Raw genomic sequence first — 26,303 nt, 5'->3', positions numbered from 1 at the left:
CCTGACTTGCTGAGCTTCTCCAGCATTTTCTGTTTTTATTTCAGATTTCCGGCATCTGCAGTATTTTGCTTTTGATCCAGAAGGAAATGGGATCCCTTCCACACACGATGTGCATTAGGGCTGAGCTGCCTGCCTTCACATTGTCCCGGCTAAGTTTTTACAAGCCAAAAGCTTGTTCTGCAGGTTTAAGGGACAAAATTAACCCTTTCCCTGAATGTCCCACGTTCCGAATTCACAATATCAAAAGGGGTTTTTAACCCCTGTCTTACAGTGTCTTTAGTGTACAGACACACAAGAATGTCCTATTCCATGCTGCAAAAAGGCTCTCAAATCTCAGTGTTACTAAGTTTAGTGTTATAGCAAATTCAGCTTATTAAGATTGGGGCACTTTATTTAAGGTGTTTTGTGACTGAGCCATACAGACCAGATTTCTTCCGTAGTTTGTACTGAGTTAGCTGATCTCAGCAGCAGGAATATTCAAATTAGCCTTCTGAGGTGGGTGGGTGAAAAATCAGCCCGGGTTCCTGATTCTGGGAAAGTTAGAAACCTGCAATTATTTATTTTCCACAAACCAATCAAAAAGCATTTGCTGCACAGTTTCTGGGCACAACTGTTACAGGCTGGGGCTCTTTTCTCTAGAAAAGAGAAGGCTGAGGGGTGACCTAATGGAGGACTTTAAAATTATGAAGGGGTTTGATAAGGTAGATGTAGAGAAGCTGTTTCCATTTGTGGGGGAGACTAAAACTAAGGGCCATAAATATAAGATAGTCACCAATAAATCCAATAGGGAAATCAGGAGAAACTTCTTTACCCAAAGAGTGGTAAGAATGTGGAATTCGCTACCACAAGGAGTAGTTGAGGTGAATAGCATAGATGCATTTAATGGGAAGCTAGATAAACACATGAAGAATAGAAGGATGTGCTGATAGGGTTAGATGAAGAGGGGTGGGAGGAGGCTTGTGTGGGGCATAAACACTGGCATAGACCAGTTGGGCTGAATGGCCTGTTTCTGAGTTGTCGACTCTTATGTAATTCTTTCTGAGAGGAGCAGAGAGCTTACCCCGTGTCCAGGCCGATAGACCTCCACCACCCCTCCTAACCCCGCTCCCCCTTAACCAACACCACCAAAAATAGATTAACTGGTTATTCATTTTATTTGCTATTTGTGGGATCTTGTGTACAAATTGGCAGCTGCATTTGCCTACATAACAACAGTGAGTGCACTCCAAAAATAAATTCTTTGCCTATGGTGTGCTTTAGGACATCTTTAGGACATGATAAGGCACTATAGAAATGCAAGTTCTTTCTTTCCTTCTTCTTTTTGGCCTCTGTCTCTGGAGAGAAAAAATAATCCATAATATCCTTTAAGCAGTTAAATAGCTACCACATTTTTTTCATGTTCAAAGATATGTCTACACAGATGGATCATGTTTTAGAATTGTTAATAGATGGTACATACTGAAAGAAACATTATTGCTGTGAGGTGAGAGAGATGGGAAAGACACAAAACTCTATTCATAGAAATGCCTTAAAACTGTCTCATTTTGAAATGAAAAGCAATTATTCTAAGATTGATCAAAGTTTGGGAGGCTGAAAGTATACTTTTCTGAAAACAATTCTTCCAGTGATGTTAGATCTCTGAATCTGTTTATAGAGCATCAGGAATGAAATGTTACTTTATGATGGAATTTTATGATGTATATAAGTCTCTTTCCTCTCGTGATTAAATTAGCCTCCCCTGAAAAAAGACTATTATGTACCTTTGTGTGTCAATATATATTAGTAGATATGCCCATCAGCTGTGCCTGTTTCAGTGTCAGGTAGGCATCCACAACATTATCAGTGCTGCCGGTCTTGGCCTCTTCAGCCTTCTACATGCAGGAAAACTACTTCTAGTACTATGCTGGCATACACAACTGGTTTTGCGAGAACACAGGGGTGGGCCACTCCACCCATGGGTTAATAAAGGCCCACGGTTGTATTTTTCTTCTTCCCCTTTTCTGCCAATTTTCTTATGTCCCCTCCTTTTCTGAAAGTGTTGACTCTTGTTGGGGTATGGTTCCATGGTCATTAGGCAACCTCCTAGTATGATGCCCAAGGGGACATTCTGCATGTGTGAGTATAGGCAGTAAGTAGGAGGGCAACATTCAATGTAGCCAAGACACATCCTGTTCATGTGCAATATTTGCACACATGCATTTCAGATCTCCCAATAAGCCCTGGGGCAACCAACATGGTGGTCTCAGTAAAGCCTGTATCCCTTATGTGTGTTACAATCTGAAGCTGGGTGTTTTGTATAGAATGCCTGTATCAAATCCATGTGGTGGTCCCAGTAACGCTTATATTAATTCCATGCGGTGGCCCCAGTAACGCCTGTATCAAATCCATGTGGTGGCCCCAATAATGCCTGCATCAAATCCATCTGATGGTCCCAATAATGCCTGTATTAAATCCGTGTGGTGGTTCAAGTATCCCTTCCAACCCTTATGTGTGTTACAATCTGAAGCTGGGTGTTTTGTATAGAATCATAGAATCATAGAACATAAGAAATAGGAGCAGGAGTAGGCCATACGGCCCCTTGAGCCTGCTCCGCCATTCAATATGGTCATGGCTGATCTTTGACCTCAACTCCACTATCCCACCCGATCCCCATATTCCATGACTCTCTTAGAGTCTAAAAATCTATCCATCTCAGCATTGAATATACTCAACGACTCAGCATCCACAGCCCTCTGAGATAGAGAATTCCAAAGATTCACAACCCTCTCAGTGAAGAAATTCCTCCTCATCTCAGTCTGAAATGGCTGACCCCCTTGTCCTGAGAAAATGCCCCCTAGTTCTAGACTCTCCAGCCATGGGAATCAACCTCTCAGCATCTACTCTGTCAAGCCCCCTCAGAATCTTATATGTTTCATTGAGATCACCTCTCATTCTTCTAAACTCCAGAGAGTACAGGCCCATTCTACTCAATCTCTCCTCATAGGACAACCCTCTCATGCCAGGAATCAATCTAATGAACCTTCATTGCACCGCCTCTAAGGCAGTTATATCCTTCCTTAGGTAAGGAGACCAAAACTGCACACAGTACAGGAAGTGAGATCTCAGCAAAGCCCTGTACAATTGTAGTAAGACTTCCTTACTCTTGTACACCAACCCCCTTGCAATAAAGGCCAACATGCCATTTGCCTTCCTAATTGATTACAGCACAGAAGGAGGCCATTCAGCCCATCGAGCCTGTGCCGGCTCTTTGTAAGAGCAATCCAGTTAGTCCCTTTCCCCCGCTCTTTCCCTGTAGCCCTGCAAATGTTTTCCCTTCAAATATTTATCCAATTCCTTTTTGAAAGCCATGATTGAATCTGCATCCACCACCCTGTCAGGAAGTGCATTCCAGATCATAACTACTCACTGTGTTAGAAAGTTTTTCCTCATATCGTCTTTGGTTCTTTTGCTAATCACCTTAAATCTGTGACCTCTGGTTCTCAATCCTTCCGCCAATGGGAGCAGTTTCTCTTTATTTACTTTATCTAAGCCCGTCATGATTTTGAACAATTCTATCAAAACTCCTCTCAACCTTCTCTGCTGTGAGGAGAAAAGTCCAGTTTCTCCAGTCTATCCATGTAACTGAAGTCCCTCATCACTGGAACCATTCTAGTAAATCTAGAGGGGGTGCAGGAACAGAGAGACCTGGGGGTATATGTACACAAATCGTTGAAGATGGCAGGACATGTTGAGAAAGCGGTTAAAAAGGCATACGGGGTCCTGGGCTTTATAAATAGAGGCATAGAGTACACAAGCAAGGATGTTATGATGAACCTTTATAAAACACTGGTTCAGCCACAACTGGAGTATTGTGTCCAATTCTGGGCACCGCACTTTAGGAAGGATGTGAAGGCCTTAGAGAGAGTGCAGAAGAGATTTACCAGAATGGTTCCAGGGATGAGGGACTTCAGTTATGTGGATAGACTGGAGAAGCTGGGGTTGTTCTCCTTGGAACAGAGAAGGTTGTGAGGAGATTTGACAGAGGTATTCAAAACCATGAAGGGTCTAGACAAAGTAGATAGAGAGAAACTGTTCCCATTGGCGCAAGGGTCAAGAACCAGAGGACATAGATTTAAAGTGATTGACAAAAGAACCAAGGGCGACAAAAGGAAAAACCTTTTTACACAGAGTGGTTATGATCTGGAATGCACTGCCTGGGGGGTTGGTGGAGGCAGATTTGATTGTGGCTTTCAAAAGGGAATTGGACAAGTACTTGAAGGGAAAAAAATTGCAGGGCTATAGGGAAAGGGCAGGGGAGTGGGACTAGCTGGATTGCTCTTGCAGAGAGCCGGCAAGGCTCGACAGGCCGAATGGCCTCCTTCTGTGCTGTAACCGTCCTATGATTCTATGACAGAAAGAATAGAGCTATCACGAGAGAGTGTGTGCCAGGAGAAAGTTACATCAAAAGGAAACTTTAGAGCTGAGAAGCAACGACAGGCAGTAATTGAGGGCAGTCGGTCAATTGGTTCAGCCAACATTCCTATTTTAAAACAAAGCGACTGTTAACGATGCTGCCAGGCAATTATTGAAAATACATAATTTAGGGTTTGGGGTTTCGTGTCACAGATTGGGGTTGGGGTTAGAGTTCGAGTTCAGGGCAGGGTATTAATGTGTGTAAAAAAAATAGGAAAGGTGGATCAGAAATGGTAATAAAAAAGAAAAGGTGGGTCTGGAATTGTAATTCAAAAAAAGAACACATCTGGATTAATAATTTAAAAATTATACATGGGTACATGGATACATGGGTAAGATGGGTATAGAGGGATATGGGCCAAGTGCAGGCAATTGGGACTAGCTTAGTGGTATAAACTGGGCGACATGGACATGTTGGGCCAAAGGGCCTGTTTCCATGTTGTAAACTTCTATGATTCTATGATTCTATGAATGTATCACTTTGCACTTCTGAACGTTAAATTTCATCTGCCATGTGTCTGCCCATTCCACCAGCCTGTCTACGTCCTCTTGAAATCTATTACTATCCCCCTCACTATTTACTACAATTCCAAGTTTTGTGTCATCTGCAAATTTTGAAATTGTGCCCTGTACACTCAAGTCATAGTCATAGTTAGTATATATTAGCAAATGGCTAGATGGCTTTGTTACTGAATTATATTTTCCTCTAATGCTGTAGAAATGTAGAAATCCAAAGGTTATTTTCCTTTCTGTGTTGTACTTTGGCTAAAATAATTCCAGCTACTTCTGTCGGGAAAACAACAGACCTGCTTTGAAAAAAATCTCTATTTTATTAAGGAAATGGGATGGGGGGGTGGGGGGTGGGGGATGGGGGGATGGGGGGGGTGTAGAGTTAATGATATGCATGTGTTCAGACTGCAAACCAGCTTGTTATGGATGGGATGTTGCAAAGAACTAAATCATATTGCACTGAACAATCATTGATTATAACATTAGATTTGTTTTAGGAGGCAAAGTCATTCATCCCCTTGATGAGCTCACATTGACAATACATACATTGTCATTATCCTCATGTTGATGAATGAATACACACACCCAATCCCTACCTTAATGTATGTTATAGACACGTGTGGAACTGTCGACTTTGACCTTTGTTAACCTGCACACTGTTCTATTTTTACCGTTTCAGTAGATCCCTGTTATATGAAGGAATCTGACAGTATGAGTGCTTTTTAAATCCTAAGTAACATCAAATATCCTAGATGTAAAATACATTTCACCCCTTGAGTACTGCTGACTTTCTAAATGTGCATTTTTTTTCTTTCTTGAACCTTCTGCAAAAATTATTTTCTAGCAACTTGTAATACCGAAGATTGGAAAGGAGATTTAGAAAAATGTACAACAGTATAAGATAATGTACATTATTGGAATAAACTTAACTATAAAATCTTGATGATGAGATGGTGTGGATGGGTGTTGCAGTTCTCAGATAATTACATTTAAAATGAACTGAATATAATTTAAGATAATGCACTTTAACTTGTAGAGATGAGATTTTTATCTTAACAAAATAGGTAGGTGACCTTCTAACAGCCCACCACCCAAGGCCTCAGAAGTGGCCAGCCCAAACTAAAAGAGGAGAGGTCACAATCATATTGATCCTGAACCTCCCCTCCCAAATATTATATAGCCCCTGAAAGCACTGCGCCTGTTCCTTGATGATAATGATCTCCTGGTCCCCTCACCCTTACAACAGCCTCCATGACCATGACCTCCTGATGGTTGGATGTGTGACTGCATTTGTTAATTTAGTAATGTGCTTTTACCGCACAGAACAGTTCCAATAACTTGACACAGGATATAACTGTATGTCCCTTTAAACTTCTGCATGGATCACACATCAATGGAATCAATCATTTTTTTGGTCTCTTTTAACAAAAAATGGAAAGATCTAATTTTCATGATCAATCCTTTTTTTTCCCTTGGTCTTTTAATGAACTTCAAAGCAATTAAAAATGCAATCAAGGAAAACAGCAGTGATATTTAAACAAATACAGCTGTATAAAAGAGATGAGATGGTAATATTTTAAACTTTGTAGAACACTTTTTAAGACATTGAGAGACATTGCACAGATTGGAGTTTTGATAGTTCTTGAATAACAGCTTTAGTGCAACTAAACCAAGGTTTCTGTTCTTTTTGGATGACAATAAATCATTTTTGTTTGGTGTTGGGGAAGGTGAGAAAGAGATGGGGGCATCAAGCAAGGTGAGCTTTAATTACACTGTATTTTTGTGTTACCAGAACTATAAATATTGGGTTCAACGGCCCACAAGAACAGACAACAGCTGCGTTTGGCGGCTACAATAACTGTTTAAACATTCTTTTCTGTATTGTCTCACGTGTGCTATAAACTAATGCATTCACACCGAAACCCTCCTGATTGTTGCTCGATTGGTACTGGGCTAATTAGCAGTCATTATTTCCAGAATATAGTTTTGCTTTAACTAAATGACATCCAGCTTTCCTAATGAGATCAAGGTTCTGCTTTCATTACAGTCTTTATCACAGCAATCTAACACTTCACCATCTGCGGTGGAGAGTGTCGACAATACGCACTCCGTTTCTTTATCTTTCCAGATGGTTTTTATAATTGCGTTGTTACCTTTCCAGCTGGTTTTTATAAAGCTGCAGAACCCTTGCCAAAGAAGGATGGATGAACACTTTAGAAGCTGTGCAGGCATCCCTTCAAACACTATTGTCACCTTCCCAATTGCAGCACCCGGCCATTTGTTTTCTGCTTTTTTTTTGGCACTTCTTAAAAAAAAAACATAAAAGCTGACTGCATTTGCAAAAGGAACAGCTTTCTGATTGCTATTCAGGCAGTAATAAAGCTGGGGATTTTTTTTTTGTATCTCCCTCTCATTTTCAAAAATTTAACATTAAAAACCACCTACTACCTAGGGACTGCCAAGGAAATAGACAATATAAATGGCTCCTGGGGAGAAAAGAGATAAAGAGGTATGGTAATAGGTGGATTAATGGAACTCATCCATCAATGGGTCCTAATGGTGATTTTCTGTTCCTAAAAAATGTTGACTTTCCAAATATCACGGGTTATAGAGGTTTTTCTCCCCCTATTCTTGTAACAGAGGCTAAATTCAGGCACCATGTGACTTTCTTACTTCTGACCTTGAGGTTCATTCTGCTTCCATCTTCCGACTCTGATTGAATTGAGGAATGGCGATGAGCACTGTCAGTAAGCAGTACCTCCCAATACATTAGTCTCCATTACACATTTTAAACGAAAACCCTCCTAAATGTATTGTAGCTAAAGCTCAATTTTTGGTAACTGGACTCTTGTTAAAGAAAACAATTCTTGTAAATCTTGTGTTCATCAAGGTGAAGGATATAACTGCTGGGAAATGGGATGCTTTCCATTTTCAGGCATCCTGTCTCAGCATCAAGCACTTACAGGTCAGGGGTAGCATAGTTAGATAGAAAGGCAAGCTCATTTTACTTTGTCACATCCATGCGTCTCAGCCCTCAGAAGTGCTACCTCTACTGCATTTAGTTAGGTTTTGGCAAATGGGCTGTTTGTGTTGTAATTTTATTTGTGCAAGATGTGACTCATTTCCCACACCAGCCATCCTGTGGCTTCTCCGAGTGAGATTGCCATGTACAACCAGATTAGGGGCAGTATGTGGTGTGGGGCATTAAAAACTTTGAACTGGATCGACTTTGATAGCTGGCATGATGGACTGCTGCATAGTGAAGGCGTTGTGACCGCTCCCAGGGTAGCTGGCATTGACCTGCATGATGCGCTGCATGTGGTCGCACACCATCTGCACAGTCAGGGAATGGAACCCCTTTTGGTTCATGAAGGTGGCCAAGTTGACATGTGGAGCATGCATGGCAATATGCATTTAGTCAATGGCACCCTGCACAATGATGTGGCGATGCCGGTGATGGACTGGGGTGGACAAATGTAAGGAATCTTACAACACCAGGTTATAGTCCAACAGTTTTATTTGAAAATCACAAGCTTTCGGAGATTATCTCCTTCGTCAGGTGAGTGAGTGAATGAATGAGAGGTTCTCAAATCGCATATCTTATATTAGGCTGGGAATCAAAGGTGTCGTTGGTGTTCAGACAGGTTAGCCACGGAAAACAGTATGTCCCAGTATACTGAATACACAAGGGTCAAATTACACAAACAAGGAGAGAAAGAGACCCGAAAGGCAGAGAGAGAGAGAGAGAGAGAGAGAGAATGTCCAGTTATATTAAAAACAGATAACTTTTTTTTCCCCCTGCTGGTGGGGTTACATGTAGCGTGACATGTACCCTGCACAATGGGGAAGCCTGCAATCCGAGCAAACCCTCTTCTCGCTCGTTCTGCTTCTCTCTATCAAGAGGGAATGTGATGAACCTGTTGCGCATCTCGTACACTGCCTCCGTGACCTCCCTTATGCAGCAGTGCACGGTTCACTGTGAGATGTTGCACAGATCGCCAGCAGAGGCCTGAAAGGATCCAGAGCAATAGAAGTTCAGCACCACAGTTACCGTCACAGCCACAGGCAAGGCTCTCCTTGCCCTGCTCTGAGACTGTAGGTGTGGCTGCAGCAGGTGACAGATCTCCAACATGATCTCTTTGGTGAACCTCAGCCATTGGATACATTGATCCTTGCTCGTCTGGAGGTAAGAGTGGTGTTCCCTGAAGGCTCTCATGGGATATGGCCTCCTGCTCAGTGCCTTGCGCCTCCTCCTCCTCTTCCTCCTCCTCCCTCTCCTCACAGCTTGACCTGCTCTGCGTGGCCTCTCTACATGCTCCCAGTTGTGTTCTATGCCCAGCGGGAGCCCTAGCAGACCACCCAGGGTTGCCAGGAATCTTGCTCAAACACTGTTGTAACTTACACCAACCGTAAGGCAGTATCTGCCAAACCACTCTCAAATATACTATAGCAACTCTACCCAAGTATAAGAAGCTTCAACAAACACGTCCTATTCTATCAGCAGCCAGAAGCAATAATCCAGCTACTAACCTGCAACACCTGCATGACCCCTTTAAATAGCATCGGAGGGGGGTCCTCCAGGCACTCTAAGACATGTTCAGGTGATCGTGGTTAAGACAATGCGTTGAGTGGAGCATTAAGTGCCAAAATGGTGTCTATCACTTTAAATCAGCATTGCACACTGATCTAACGCATATTCTCCTTACTTTACACGCTGTCGGCATTCGTTATCTGTGCATGCACGAAACCCTTTACCAAGATGGCGTCTGGCCCATGTAACGCTAGAAGCGGCGTGCGCATTCCGGATGCCATTTTGGAACTTCGGGAGGCCGTGTAGCGTCTGAACAACGGGCGCTACACGGCCCAATTTCTAGCCCCTAATCTTTAATATAAAACTGTTGATGCTGATATTCCAATTCTACTGTAACAATCTGGCATATATATATATATATATAAAATATAGAACATGTCATTGGCTGACAAGCAGAAGACGGTTATGCACATGGGTGGGGCTCAGCAGATTGCAGGTACATATTCCAGGCCACATGTGGCATGATGCTGATTCCAGGGCAGGGAATGGTACCAAGATAGATGGCACGGTCTTTTCGACCCAAAACAGTACGTTACATGCAAACTAACTTATCTAATTCCCAACTGATGCCCTGTGTTTTTCAGGGACCATAAAGGGTTGCATCAGGCTGTTGACATGATTAGTCTCTTAAAGCAGCGCGATTTCAAAACCAGCATCAGGAGATGCATATTTTGTTTCTGTAGAGAAGAAAATTGATTGTACTGTTTGATCAGCATATTGCCATTTAGAAATAGCACCTCCCATGTAGAAATGGTGTACGGTCAGTGCCAGTTGTAAGCTGCCTCCTGCATGCTTATTGCTTTTTTCCTAACCCTTATCTATTGAAGGTTGATTTAATTCCACCAAATAATATAATGAACTGTGTGCTGTTTACGGTGTACTTGTGTGAAATACCGTTTACCTGTTTTGCTAGAAACTGCTTGCTTATCGACTTCACTCCTAGATAGTTATGCAATATGTTTGAATGCAGTAGGAAACTACGCATGGTGTTGGATAAAATTGTTAACATTCTAATTAGTTATTCCCTTAAGTTCTGTTATTCGGTGCATTTTTTTCTTGTGCTGCTCTTATTTGTAGTTGTCTAATGTGATATGTCTGTTCCTTTTGACTATCTGTACCTCCTTGGTTCCTTTCAAATTTTCTGGAAAGCTGAGATGATTCTCTTGGTTATCCTTAGTCTGCCTGTATTAGTAGAAATTATTTAGTGTTCGTTGGTGACTGAGAGGAGTTGAGATACCGACTTAGGCCTTTGGCTAACAGCCTAGCAACGGTGAATAAGATGGTGTCTGCCTGTCCACAAAAGTAGTTGTCCAATACCTGAAACAGAAGAGTGTGTGGTGATCTGATGGGCAGTAGTTCAATTAAATGACTTATAAGGTCAAAGTATAATTAAAGCCGTTGTTAACACTTGAGATGATTATAAGAAAGAAAAGAAAGACACACTTGCTTTTATATAGCACCTTTCATGACCTCAGGACGTCCCAAAGCGCTTTACAGCCAATGAAGTGCTTTTGAAGTGTAGGAATGTAGGAAATGCAGCAGCCAATTTGTGCACAGCAAGCTCCCACAAACAGCAAAGTGATAATGACCACACAATCTTTTTTTTTTGGTGATGTTGGTTACACTAGAAGAGAGTACAAGCAAAAGGTTGGATTCAATTGGAAGAAAGCTTTATGCTTTAAGGCTAATTAAAGGCAAAATTTGACTAGAATTGATGAATATTTAGACTGCATTAAAGATTGCTGAATATTAAGTAGGCAATTATTGAGAGGGCTCTGCAGAGGGATAAACTTCAGCGAGTGAATAGAAGCATTGTTGACCCTTGTACATTTGAACTGGGTCAGACGGGTGGATTGAAACTTTAAAGGAGGATTTGAACTTTGTTTCTGATTTGTAAAATTGTTCTTGTTGAGGTAACGTAGTTTTGTTTGACCTTCTGGAAGATGTTGTAGAACAGAATTTGATTGTATTTATTTCCAATTTCATTTTTGGGGAGCTTCTTTAAGGTGGAAAAAAAATCAGACAGTACATTGCGGATGCCCTAACTATAATCTTTCAAAGTTCTCTAGATTGGAGGGTAGCAAATGTTGTGCCTTTGTTTAAGAAGGGCGGCAGGGAAAAGCCTGGGAACTACAGACCGGTGAGCCTGACATCTGTAGTGGGTAAGTTGTTAGAGGGTATTCTGAGGGACAGGATCTACAGGCATTTGGAGAGGCAGGGACTAATTAGGAACAGTCAGCATGGTTTTGTGAGAGGAAAATCATGTCTCACGAATTTGATTGAGTTTTTTGAAGGGGTAACCAAGAAGATAGATGAGGGCTGTGCAGTAGACGTGGTCTACATGGACTTCAGCAAAGCCTTTGACAAGGTACCGCATGGTAGGTTGTTACATAAGGTTAAATCTCATGGGATCCAAGGTGAGGTAGCCAATTGGATACAAAATTGGCTTGACGACAGAAGACAGAGGGTGGTTGTAGAGGGTTGTTTTTCAAACTGGATGCCTGTGTCCAGCGGTGTGCCTCAGGGATCGGTGCTGGGTCCGCTGTTATTTGTTATTTATATTAATGATTTGGATGAGAATTTAGGAGGCATGGTTAGTAAGTTTGCAGATGACACCAAGATTGGTGGCATTGTGGACAGTGAAGAAGGTTATCTAGGATTGCAACGGGATCTTGATAAATTGGGCCAGTGGGCCGATGAATGGCAGATGGAGTTTCATTTAGATAAATGTGAGGTGATGCATTTTGGTAGATCGAATCGGGCCAGGACCTACTCCGTTAATGGTAGGGCGTTGGGGAGAGTTATAGAACAAAGAGATCTAGGAGTACAGGTTCATAGCTCCTTGAAAGTGGAGTCACAGGTGGATAGGGTGGTGAAGAAGGCATTCGGCATGCTTGGTTTCATTGGTCAGAACATTGAATGCAGGAGTTGGGATGTCTTGTTGAAGTTGTACAGGGCATTGGTGAGGCCACACTTGGAGTACTGTGTACAGTTCTGGTCACCCTATTATAGAAAGGATATTATTAAACTAGAAAGAGTGCAGAAAAGATTTACTAGGATGCTACCGGGACTTGATGGTTTGACTTTAGGGAGAGGTTAGACAGACTGGGACTTTTTTCCCTGGAGAGTAGGAGGTTTCGGGGTGATCTTATAGAAGTCTATAAAATAATGAGGGGCATAGATAAGGTAGATAGTCAAAATCTTTTCCCAAAGGTAGGGGAGTCTATAACGAGGGGGCATAGATTTAAGGTGAGAGGGGAGAGATACAAAAGGGTCCAGAAGGGCAATTTTTTCACTCAAAGGGTGGTGAGTGTCTGGAACGAGCTGCCAGAGGCAGTAGTAGAGGCGGGTACAATTTTGTCTTTTAAAAAGCATTTGGACAGTTACATGGGTAAGATGGGTATAGAGGGATATGGGCCAAGTGCAGGAAATTGGGACTAGCTTAGTGGTATAAACTGGGCGACATGGACATGTTGGGCCGAAGGGCCTGTTTCCATGTTGTAACTTCTATGATTCTATGATTCTATGATTCAGGAACTGTCCCTCTAGATTGGAAAATTGCACATGTCACTCCGCTTTTTAAGAAAGGAGAGAGAGGGAAACCGGGGAATTATAGACCAGTTAGCCTAACATCTGTTGTGGAGAAAATGCTGGAGTCTATAATTAAGGATAGAGTGACTGAACACCTCGAGAATTTTCAGTTAATCAGAGACAGCCAGCATGGATTTGTGAAAGGTAGGTCGTGCCTGACAAACCTGATTGAATTTTTTGAAGAGGTGACTAAAGTAGTGGACAGGGGAATGTCAATGGATGTTATTTATATGGACTTCCAGAAGGCATTTGATAAGGTCCCACATAAGCGACTGCTAGCTAAGATAGAAGCCCATGGAATCGAGGGTAAAGTACGGACTTGGTTAGGAAGTTGGCTGAGCGAAAGGCGACAGAGAGTAGGGATAATGGGTAGGTACTCGCATTGGCTGGATGTGACTAGTGGAGTCCTGCAGGGATCTGTCTTGGGGCCTCAATTATTCACAATATTTATTAACGACTTAGATGAAGGCATAGAAAGTCTCATATCTAGGTTTGCCGATGGCACAAAGATTTGTACATTGTAAGCAGTGTAGATGAAAACATAAAATTACAAAGCGATATTGATAGATTAGGTGAATGGGCAAAACTGTGGCAAATGGAATTCAATGTAGACAAATGTGAGTTCATCCACTTTGGATCAAAAAAGGATAGAACAGGGTACTTTCTAAATGGTAAAAAGTTAAAAACAGTGGATGTCCAAAGGGACTTAGGGGTTCAGGTACATAGATCATTGAAGTGTCATGAACAGGTGCAGAAAATAATCAAGAAGGCTAATGGAATGCTGGCCTTTATATCCAGAGGACTAGTGTACAAGGGGGCAGAAGTTATGCTGCAGCTATACAAAACCCTGGTTAGACCGCACCTGGAGTACTGTGAGTAGTTCTGGGCACCGCACCTTCGGAAGGACATATTGGCCTTGGAGGGAGTGCAGCGTAGGTTTACTAGAATAATACCCGGACTTCAAGGGTTAAGTCACGAGGAGAGATTACACAAATTGGGGTTGTATTCTCTGGAGTTTAGAAGGTTAAGGGGTGATCTGATCGAAGTTTATAAGATATTAAGGGGAACAGATAGGGTGGATAGAGAGAAACTATTTCCGCTGGTTGGGGATTTTAGGAGTAGGGGGCACAGTCTAAAAATTAGAGCCAGACCTTTCAGGAGCGAGATTAGAAAACATTTCTACACACAAAGGGTTGTAGAAGTTTGGAACTCTCTTCCGCAAACGGCAATTGATACTAGCTCAATTGCTAATTTTAAATCTGAGATAGATAGCTTTTTGGCAACCAAAGGCATTAAGGGATATGGGCCAAAGGCAGGTATATGGAGTTAGATCACAGATCAGCCATGATCTTATCAAATGGCGGAGCAGGCACGAGGGGCTGAATGGCCTACTCCTGTTCCTTTGTTCCTAACCTGTCAGTCTTGTGGTAACGTGTCGGTTCTTATTGGGTGACCTATTTTAATGTAATTTCTTTATAGATTGCAGCAAAAGGTGCTGACAGCTGCCTGTCACACCAAAGGTGACAATGGGAGAAATCATTCACTGATGGGGACCTTTCAAAATGAGTAAGGGAGGAGAGGAAAACTTTTAATGCATCAGAAGAGAGCATTGGTCATTTTCTGCTATCCTGCACTTCACTGATAATGGTCACAGAAAAGCATACAGGCTGGTAAATGCAGCTGATAGAGGCTATAAAGAATATATGGATACTTTGCCCCTTACTGCTATTATATAATATGTTCTCAGTCTGCTGAGGTTGCTGGCTGCTGTTATTGAATTATTTTTTATAGATTTTTGGGCCCCACTGAGAGTGGAGCTGTTGATTTAGTTTTTTTTTGTATAGTTTGGGATTTGTTTTCTTCCTTTGCTATTGATGCATTCCTATCTCTTTCTACTTTGATATATTCAAGTATATTCATTCTGCCCTTACCTCGTCCTCACTGCTGTTGGCACCTCCAGGTTTGACTCTCCAATGCTCTTCTTGCTGTCCATCCAAATCTCACCTTACGTGAACTCCAACTCACGCAAATCTCCAGTGCCCACATCCTATCTCGATTTGCTATCACCCCTGCTCTCACCGTCCACCACTGGTTCCTCATTCCAAGTTCAAAATCCGTACCCTCATTTACAGATTCTTCACAATTAAGCCTATTATTGATTACATAAAATTACAAAGAATTTACAGCACAGAAACAGGCTATTCGGCCCATCTGGTCTGTGCACCACATGAGCCTCCTCCCTCCCTACTTCATCTGACCCTATCAGCATATCCTTCTATTCCTTTCTCCCTCGTGTACTTATCTAGCTTCCCCTTAAATGCATCTATGCTATTCGCCTCAACCACTCCATGTGGTACCAAGTTCCACATTCTAACCACTCTCTGGGTGAAGAATTCCTTATTGGATTTATTAGTGATTATCTTACATTTGTAACCCATAGTTTTGGACAAATGGAAACATCTTCTGTACATCTACCCTATCAAACCCCTTCATAATTTTAAAGACCTCTATTGGGTCACTCCCTCCGCCTTCTCTTTTCTAGAGAAAAGAGCCCCTGCCTGTTCAGTCTTTCCTGATAGTTATAACCTCAGTTCTGGTATCATCCTTGTAAATTTTTTTTTGTACCTTCTCCAGTGCCTGTTTGTCTTTTTTGTAATACGGAGACCCGGGGCATGATTTTAACTTGGAAAAATGGGTGGGTTGGGGGCGTGGGGGGAGGGCAGTAAAAGTTTTTAAAATGTCAAACCCGGGCCTCCATTTTGACAGCTTTTTTGTATTTAATCCCTGGGGGCCAGGATTCTTGGGCCTTCTACTTCATGCCACGTGAGAGGAGGCGAGAAGGCCTGAATCAGCAGGTAAGTGCCTTTATAGCACTGTCTGTGGACCCGGAGGAGCAGGAGTACTTCCCTCAGGCCCAACAAGCCTACCTGCAGCAACCCCCTCCACCACGATGTCCAACCCTTGCACCACGAACTACGGCCGCACCACAAACTACGGCCCCCCCAAGATCTACAATCCCCCTACGATTTACGGCCTCCCCCGTGATCTATGACCTCCCCCGTGATGTATGACCTCCCCAACAATCTCCGACCGCTTCCACGATCTTCAATCCCGATCCCCGATGACCCCCGACCCCCCGATGTCTCCCAAACCCAACCCCCGATGACCCCCAACCCCCTGATGAATCCCGACCTCGACCCCCGATGACCCCCGACCCCCCCGATGATTCTCGACCCGACCCCCCGATAACTCCCAACCCTGACCCCCGGTGACCCCCAATGACTCCCAACCCTGAACCCCCCGGTAACTCCGACCGCCCCCAGCGACCCCCGACTCCGACACCCCACCCCCCCATGATCGACCCCCAACCATCCCATCTAAAACTTACCTTCTCGCATCCTCTCCCTTCCTTTTCTCCCTTCCGACTGACGGCCAGCATGTCAATCAGGGCGGCCTGTTGGGCGGGAAACCGACAACTAAAAAAAAAATGTCCTTATGTCAAAATCGTAAGGAAAATGAAAATCGTAAGTTAAAATGAAACCCGTACTTCCGAGCTTCCCGTCAGGAATTCTCCCCCCACCTTTGCCGTCGTCCCGGCTCGGAGTTAAAATTTAGGCCCTGGTCACACATATTGACCCATCATACCAACTTTGCACCCAAACGAAATATTACACATAAATATAACCATCAATTGCAGAATTAAATAAATGGGACAGTTTTATTGTGTTCTATTTCACCCGTATATGTATTCCCATTATTTCAACTTATTGATAGCTCCCTGGTGGCTCAGCAAGTTTTTCCACTGAGTAGTTGAACCATATGAAGCAGGAATGTAGGTTTGATTCCTGTCTCTGCTGAGTTAATTGGGGGATTAGAAGCACTACAGTTGGCCTCCGCACCCCTGTGTTAGGGATGGGGAAATTGGCCAGGATTTCCACTCCTGATCACAATGCAGTTACCCCTATTGGAGGGGTGTGTGTGTGTGTGTGTGTGTGTGTGTGTGTCAGGGCAAGAGTGTGTAAGGGGGGGGGGAGTGTGTGTGTGGAGTGCCAACAGGTTTGGGATTAGCTGCGATGCTTCCTGTGACTGAATAGCCTGATAACACTCACTGTTAAAGCTCACCTGTAAAGAACAGCCACTAGATATCTCAGACTGATCAGCATCTGCCAAAACATAACCCAATGAGGACTCAATGCTTTTGAGGAGGGAAGCAGGGAGAGAATTGGTGAGGGGGGGGCAAGAAGCATTAAAAAACTTACTATTGTTTTTGTGCTTTAACTGAGCACGTGCAGGCAAAGATGGTGGTTTAAATAAATCTACTGTGTTTATCGAATTAATTCTAAATCTACCTACTTTGGAAACGTCATAATCTTTTATCCCTCCTCCCCCATTGAACCCAGGTACCAATCAGCCATGGCTGTGAAGGTTCTCTCTGTTGTTGGCTACTGTACCATCGACATGAGGTGCCTCATGCAATATTGGAGGTATTCGTAGTGGCCCTCCGTAAAGTTAGTGTGGAGGGCTTTGAGTGAAGATACATCGCCTGGACTCTGACTGCAGGGTCGGGCTACTGCCTTGAGCTCCACTGTCCTGACTTCTTAGATAATTGATAATGGCAAGATGAGAGCGACAAGAAGGTGCACAGTTATTTGTTTTTCAAATGGAATCGCACAGCAGCATTAATGAGGTCAATTAACTGAAACCCGCAACAGCCAAATTGAATGCTAAGCCTGGATTATGGCTTCGGAGCTCAGTGTCGATCAGTGTGTTCAGATCATTGTGCCTAAGATGATGGATTTTTTTTCCTGCATTCTGCTGAGATTACTATGATTAAAAAATCCAATCAATCGCTTCTGAATAGGTCTGTTAATTGTGCTGATATTTTGAAGCATTTAATGAGTTGTGTTGTCTGAATCCCAGGGTGACGATAGGCTCACTGTAGAGCTATATGGATCGTTGTGAAAGGATATTTATCATATTTGTTAAATTCAGAGTCCTACCAGCCCCAGCTCAAGAAACATTTTCAACTGTTATTCAGCAACAACTCGCATTTATACAACAGTGCCTTTAACATAGGAAAACATCTCAAGGCGTTTCACAGTAGCGTAATCAGACAAAAATGATCTCATTCTAATAATTCTTTTGTGGAGTGAAATACGGCTGCAGCAGATCAGATCCTTCTATCGTTTGCTATTCAAATTCAATCGCGTCATTTTTTTTTATTGTTCAGATTTAATTTTCCAGATAAAGTTTTCTCTTTGAAAGCTGTGTTTAAAAATGTGCAAACGGAGGCATTGATCTCCTGCTGCCTCAGTGATTAGATCACTGAGGATAGATTCTTGAACACGGGTCTGTTCCACAGGTATTACAGTTTATTTTGTGATACAAATTAATAACAGAATTTGTTCTTTTTTGTGATGTGGAGATGCCGGTGATGGACTGGGGTGGACAAATGTAAGGAATTTTACAACACCAGGTTATAGTCCAACAGTTTTATTTGAAAATCACAAGCTTTCGGAGGCTTTCTCCTTCGTCAGGTGAGTGTGGGATTCCTTGAAAGTTACCGCATATATAGTCAGAGAACAATGCCTGGTGATTACAGATAATCTTTCCAACTGCCCGTTATCAAGGCAATCAAAGGAATTGAATAGTGTTCAGACAGAGATATTAGATACAAGACTACTGAATATACAAACGGCCAGAACCAAAGACAGAGAGAGAGAGAGCCATTTGTATGTTCAGTAGTCTTGTATCTAATGTCTCTCTGTCTGAACAGTATTCAATTCCTTTGATTGCCTTGATAACGGGCAGTTGGAAAGATTATCTGTAATCACCAGGCATTGTTCTCTGACTATATATGCGGTAACTTTCAAGGAATCCCACACTCACCTGACGAAGGAGAAAGCCTCCGAAAGCTTTTGATTTTCAAATAAAACTGTTGGACTATAACCTGGTGTTGTAAGATTCCTTCTTTTTTGTGGTCATTTATGGGCAGAACAAAAGAAAGAAATTATTTGCAAATAAGGATTCAGGTGGAATAATTTTGTGATTAGTTTGCACCTTGTTAAATATTGGTTAGTCATGACTTGGTGTCATGTAGTTCAATAGCGATTAAACTTCCAATAGTTTCTTAGGGTTTCAATTTTCTTTGTCATATTCACATAAAATTTCTTTGTGTGCTATCTAACAGTGGTTAACTGTATAATATAAAAGAGTTAATGACCGAGTGTTAAAATACCACACACAAGAATTTTGCCTTCACATGGATGTTTTAAGATGTGTGCAACCGAGGAAATTAATTAAGACGGGAATTTCCTCTGAGCTGCTCCTGCTCTGCCGCCATCATTTTGCTGGAAGCGCGGTGCAAATCCCGGTTATGCACCAAAATGGGGTTTCAACTGCACTTCCAGCAAAGTGGGGGGCAGCTTGGAGGAAATTCCCAGCCTAAGCCTTCCAGTGTCAATGCAACCGTTGAAGAGTGCTTCACACAAAGGGGCACTATCTTACTAGAAAATTGCTCAGCAAATTTCTTTTGTTTACAAACAAACAATGCAAAGTAAATTGAGTTGGAGCCCATCATTGTTTGACCCGTGCATGACTTCATTGTTACCAGGATGGTGCATTGCTCTTTTGGCTATTCTTGCTTTTATTATTTTCCCTGAATTTTCATTAGACTCCTGCTCTAATCATCTCCTTTGTCTCACTGTCTAAGCCCTTTTCTATAAAATAAAAAAGAAAGTACTCATTAACAGCTTTTCTCCCAATGGTTTCCTCAAAAAAAACTTCTAAAAATCATCTTGCCACATGTTTTTCCAATCAAGATGATGTCTTTGAAAAGTAGTCATGTTATTGCGAAATATGTAATTTAAAAAATATTTTTATTGGTTTAGGAACCAGATTTTGAGCCCTAAATATTCAAGTTTGTTAAAAAGAAAAAATGGCAGATAAAAGGTTTTTGATACATTTTTGGAAGATCATGAAATGTTACACTCTTGTTCAAAAAAGGGTGTAAGGATAAACCCAGCAACTATCGGCCAGGCAGTTTATCCTCAGTGATGGGGAAACTTTTAGAAACGATAATCCGGGACAGAATTAACAGTCACTTGGACAAGTGTGGATTGATTAGGGAAAGCCAGCACAGATTTGTTAAAGGCAAATCGTGTTTAACTAACCTGACAGAGTTTTTTGATGAGGTAACAGAGAGGATAGATGAGGGCAATGCAGCTGATGTGGTGTATATGGACTTTCAAAAGGTGTTTGATAAAGTGCCGCATAGTAGGCTTATCATCAAGATTGCGGCCCATGGAATAAAGGGGGCAGTAACAACATGGATACAGAATTGGCTAAGTGACAGGAAACAGAGAGTAGTGGTGAACGGTTGTTTTTCAGACTGGAGGGAGGTGTACAGTGGTGTTCCCCAGGGGTCGGTGCTGGGAACACTGCTTTTCTTGATATATATTAATGACTTGGACTTGGGTGTACAGGACACAATTTCAAAACTTGGAAGGTTAGTAAACAGTGAACAGGATAGTGATAGACTTCAAGAGGATATAGACAGGCTAGTGGCATGGGCGGACACGTGACAGAAAAATGCAAAGTGATACATTTCAGTCGGAAGAACGAGGAGAGGCAATGTAAAATAGAGGACACAACTCTAAAAGGGTTACAGGAACAGAGAGATCTGGGGACATATGTGCACAAATCATTGAAGGTGGCAGGGCAGGTTGAGAAAGCGGTTAAAAAAGCATACAGGACCCTGGGCTCTATAAATAGAGGCATAGAGTACAAAAGTATAGATGTCATGATGAACCTTTATAAATCACTAGTTCGGCCACAACTGGAGTATTGTGTCCAGTTCTGGGTATCGCACTTTAGGAAAGATGTGAAGGTCTTAGAGAGGGTGCAGAAGAGATTTACGAGAATGATTCCAGCAATGAGGGACTTTAGTTACGTGGATAGACTGGAGATGCTGGGGTTGTTCTCCTTGGAACAGAGACGGTTGCGAGGAGATTTGATAGAGGTATTCAAAATCATGAAGGGTCTAGACTGAGTAGATAGAGAGAAACTGTTCCAATTGGCGGAAGAGTCAAGAACCAGACGATATAGATTTAAGGTGATTGGTGAAAGAATCAAAGGTGACATGAGTAAAAGCTTTTTTACACAGTGAGTGGTTAGGATCTGGAATGCACTGCTTGAGGGGGTGGTGGAGACAGATTCAATCATGGCCTTCAAAAGGGAACTGGATATGTACTTGAAAAGAAGAAATTTGCAGGGCTACGGGGATTGGGCGGGGGCATGGGACTAGCTGGATTGCTCTTGCATAGAGCCAGTGCGGACTCGATGGGCCGAATGGCCTCCTTCCGTGCTGCAACCTTTCTATGATTCTATGATTCTATGATCTGTACCTTTGGCTGGAATGGTCCGTCCTACCCAATACTCCCCCCTCCCACCCCCCAGGGTATGCCTTTAGGTGGCGCCAAGAGTGGCACGGGCACTGTCCTCTTTACGTAAATCACCCGATTTTTCTATTCTCCTCCCCCGCACTGAGTGGCAGACAAGTGGAGAGCTCCTGTAGTACAGTTTGTCTGCAGTGACCTGTACCCTCATGTATTTCTGGGTTGAGATAATTTAACCTATTCCAGATGTTGTCCCGGTACAGCCCCTCTCTCCCCACCCCCCCCCAACCAGCAGGGCTTTGCGCCAAGAAACTGAGCCCAGAAATACAGCCATTACAGCAAGAGGATTGGATGTCAGCTAAGGGGTCGTCTGGCCGCTGTCCTGAAAGTCTGCGGGAAGGGTGAGAAAAGAAACTTAAACTTACTGTTTAAGCCTTCTTTGCCTTGCTACCTGCCCCCAACCCCCTTAAAGATCCTCTGATCTGAGGCAGACCTGGAACAAGGCTTACCACCAATTTTCTCTCATGTCCCTAGGTTTGGCAGCCCTTCCAGCGAACCTGGAGGTAAATCAGGTGGGAGGCCTGGCACCGCTCCCTCCTGCCTCTTACCAAGGCCTGTCCTTTTCCTTGCACCTGACAAGAACTGAGTGTTCCTCAGGAGCACCAGACTAGATAAGCCCCTCAATTTCTACTTCAAGCCTGAACCATTAACATCAATAGAATTTTCAAATAACTTCATCTTAGCACTCAGTACAAATAGAAAACACAAGTGAGCTGATTAAAAAAACAAACTTCCAACAGAAAACACAATAAAGAATACTGATCTCGTACACTGCTGTTTGCTTCCTATCTCTATGGTGTTCACTTGACGATAGAATTATCTGCGCAGTTCTGCAGGATGACAGGTTTAACCTGTGCCAGCCTGTGTTTCAGTAAAAGCTGACTGACACTAATTTTGCCTGACAGGAACATCAGCACTTGTCTGCAAAATAAGCAGCCACTTAATGAGGGACAATAAAAGGCCAGAGCTTTGCATTACTGCAGCTGAGCCATGCAGAGCACTGCGGTTGTTACTGTGCTTTACTCACTGAACAATTTTACGTGTGAGCTTTTTAAAGGATAACAGACAGAGACTGAGGGCTAAATCCTAAACCAAAGTCCACTAACACATGGTGTGCCATCCCTCAGAGGAAATAATAAGTGTGGAGTTATTTGATGTCTGACTTATTCTGCATTGGCTTCATCTCTTTAAAGCATGTGGTACCTCTGTAAAATAAGGCAGTCTATTCATCAAAATAACATTGTATTTAAATGTCTTCCATGTGTTATTTATTTCATTTTCTAGTGCAGTAAATGGCAGTGGATGGCATGGAGCTGCTATCTTCACATTGCTTTGCTTATGTCATAGTGCCCACTTCCATTGGTGGCATGGGCACAATGCTGCAAAAATGATTCAGAATTACAAAGAAAGAGAAAAAGAAAGACTTGCATTTATATAGGGCCATTCACGACCTCAGGACATCCCAAAATGCTTCACAACCAATGAATTACTTTTGAAGTGTATTCACTGTTGTAATTGACACACAGCAAGGTCCCACAAACAGCAATGTGATATTATTGACCGGATAATCTGTTTTTTTGGTGACACTGGTTGAGGGACAAATATTGGCCAGGACACCGGGGAGAACTCCCATGCTCTTCTTCAAAATAGTGTCATGGGATCTTTTACGTCCATCTGAGAGGGCAGACCGGGCCTCGGTTTAACGTTTCATCCAGAAGGCGGCACCTCCGACATTGCAGCACTCCCACAGTACTGTACTGGAGAATGGGCCTAGATTTTTGTGCTCAAGTTTCAGGCGTGGGGCTTCAACTTGCAACCTTCTGACTCCAAGACGAGAGTGCTACCCACTGCGCCATGGCTAACACTCAAATTATAGGCCTCAAATTGGTCTTGGGGATTGGGCCATGGTGCACAGCTTTTTGCTTTAATAAGCAAATGTTGTATGACACTATGACTGATGAAAAGCATTTGGAGTGTTGGGCCAGGCTCTGATTGATCATGCCCTTTCAATGCAAGTGAATATAATCACAGCACTCATCTTCTGTATGAACATCATCTCTCAGTTCCTCGGTGAGAGCACCCATGGGCACCTGTCAATCAGAAATATCCCATCATTTTTCAAATTCCTGCCTCTTTGCTTAAGACACCACTTACAATATTAATTTTCTAACATCCATTGCAGCAGTGACAGAGAGGCGGCAAACTGTCCTTTATTATTTCTGGCTTACTGAATCTATTGGAACAATGGCTGCGTCCCTGGATGCATCTATGCAGACAGTGCATCCCTCATGGATGGAAAGCAGCTTTAATTTGTCAGGAATACTGTCACAGATAGATTTTGATAGATCATTCCAATTTAACGGATTGGGGAGGACCAGGGGACATGTTTAAACTATGAAGGAGTAGAAATAGACTAAATGTTAGGTGGTTCTTATCCCAGAAAGGAGTGAGCCTCTGGAATACATTGCCAACTGGCGTGGAGGGCGCTGACTGTCTGCCTTCAAGAGGGAGCTGGGCCAATTGTTGACTGGGGCAGTGATCGCATCATATAGACAGTAAGTGCCTTTACACATAACACATGGTCCATGTGATCTCCTGGACTGGTTTTGATCCTCTGAGGGGATCGGAGAGGAATTTCCAAATATTGTTTCAAAAATTCCACTTCCCTTTTAAAAGTGTCGATAGTAGCCATGATGTGGAGATGCCGGTGATGGACTGGGGTTGACAATTGTAAACAATTTTACAACACCAAGTTATAGTCCAACAAATTTATTTTAAATTCCACGAGCTTTCGGAGGCTTCCTCCTTCGTCAGGTGAACGGTGTTCACCTGACGAAGGAGGAAGCCTCCGAAAGCTTGTGGAATTTAAAATAAATTTGTTGGACTATAACTTGGTGTTGTAAAATTGTTTACAACTTTTAAAAGTGGTTATGGATTCTGCTTCCACCAATGTTTCTGGCAGGACATCCCATGCCCAACAAACCTCTGCATAAAACAAAATCATCCGAACCTCGCCCTTCATTCTTTTGGTAGTAATCTTAAACTCATTACCCACTCATCGGACTATTTACCTCAAAATTCTTCATAACCTTGAACACCTCTATCAGATTTCCCCTGTTAACCTTCTTTGTTATAATGAAAGGAGCCCTAGTTTCTCTGGTCTTTCTTCACAACTAAAGCCTCTTATCCCTGTCGCTAACTTTGGAGTAAAGGGGGCATTCTCCCATTTTTCATTAAGATTAATTCCACCCTGCTAGTGACTTGACAATCTGTTCTACAACTTGTTTTTATTCCTCAGCTGAACCACTTGGCATCAGTTTGGCTCTTGTTCCCCATTACACTCTCTGGGTCCTGTTGCTTCCTGACAACAGCCAGCTACATTCATTTAAAGAGACAGGTCATTAGTAAGCTACGCCAACATGCTGAAGTTAAATCACTGATCTAACAGCGTAAAGTGGGAGAAAAAAATAACACAACTCACAAGAGAAGGCTATTAATTCAGTCACATGTGCTCTCCTACCCATTTGTCATACATACTGTTGATACTTAGCTAAAGTGTACACATGTTTGTGTGCTGTTGTTAGGAATGTTGTATTTTTTAATGAAGCCAAAAATGTTCCCTACTGACTATTAATGGAGGCTTGTTTCTGCCAAGTGCAGTTTTTGCAGCTGCTTCGCCGTTAGCCTCGCGAAAAGGGAAAGTCTCCGACAACGTCCCCATGGGTTTCTTTACCATTTTCCGCACTCAATGTACACACCATAGGGTTGAGTTTTATTTTTTACAAATTCCTGTTCCCAATGCAGAATTTCACTCACCAGTAGTGCATGTCAGGAATTTGGGCTCAGGTATTTGCGGGCCCCACCGGATTGTCTCATCCGTTAAAACAAATGGGCTGAAAATTTGTATAGGACAACCTAAATTCTATCCCCGAATTCCCAGTAGGTACTCCCATCGCAGTACGAATTTGTAAAATCTATCTTCATATTGCAATCTCTTCAGACAGGCCAGTGCTGTCCTATTTCTACAATATAAATTTACAATACAGGTTCCAACCGGCCCTCTTAAAGGGGAAGGAACGTCTATGGTGAGTACTTTTAAAAGAAAAAGTTGTAGCCTTGCCCTTAAATTTCTTTCGGAGAAAGAACTTGTATGTATATAGCTCCTTTCACATCCTCAGGAAGTCTCAAAGTACTTCACAGCCAACAAATTTTTTTTTGAAGCTCAGTCACTATTGTGATGTGGGCAGATATGGTGGCCAATTTGTGCACAGCAAGATCCCACAAACAGCAAGGCCATTCTCAAGCTGTAGGGCACACTGTTTGAAATGGAGAAGCTTCGGGCACACATGGACCTTGCCTGTATTTGATAACGGTGCAGTGGAACAGGCAGGGAGAGAGGCCTCACACAATGATGGCAATTAAATCAATGATTTAAATTATCCAGTAAAAGAGGGAGTACTTTGAACAAAATGTACTCTCTCTAGACTTTCTTCCCCCTCTTTAAGTGCTCGCTCCTTTTAAGTGTACCTGAGTTAAGGAGTATCATTTGCACAGTCAGAGCAATTCATTTATATTTAGTATAACATAGTGGGCGCTAAAGTGAGCCACGTAGCGCCTGTTGTTTCGGTGCTACACGGCCTTTCCAACATCCAAGATGGCGTCTTGGCTGCGCACGCACATTTCCGGCGTGATGTGCGTCAGAC

Source organism: Heptranchias perlo, chromosome 21 (genome assembly GCF_035084215.1).
Source record: "Heptranchias perlo isolate sHepPer1 chromosome 21, sHepPer1.hap1, whole genome shotgun sequence".
NCBI lineage: Eukaryota > Metazoa > Chordata > Chondrichthyes > Hexanchiformes > Hexanchidae > Heptranchias > Heptranchias perlo.
This window is presented reverse-complemented; position numbering follows the sequence as displayed.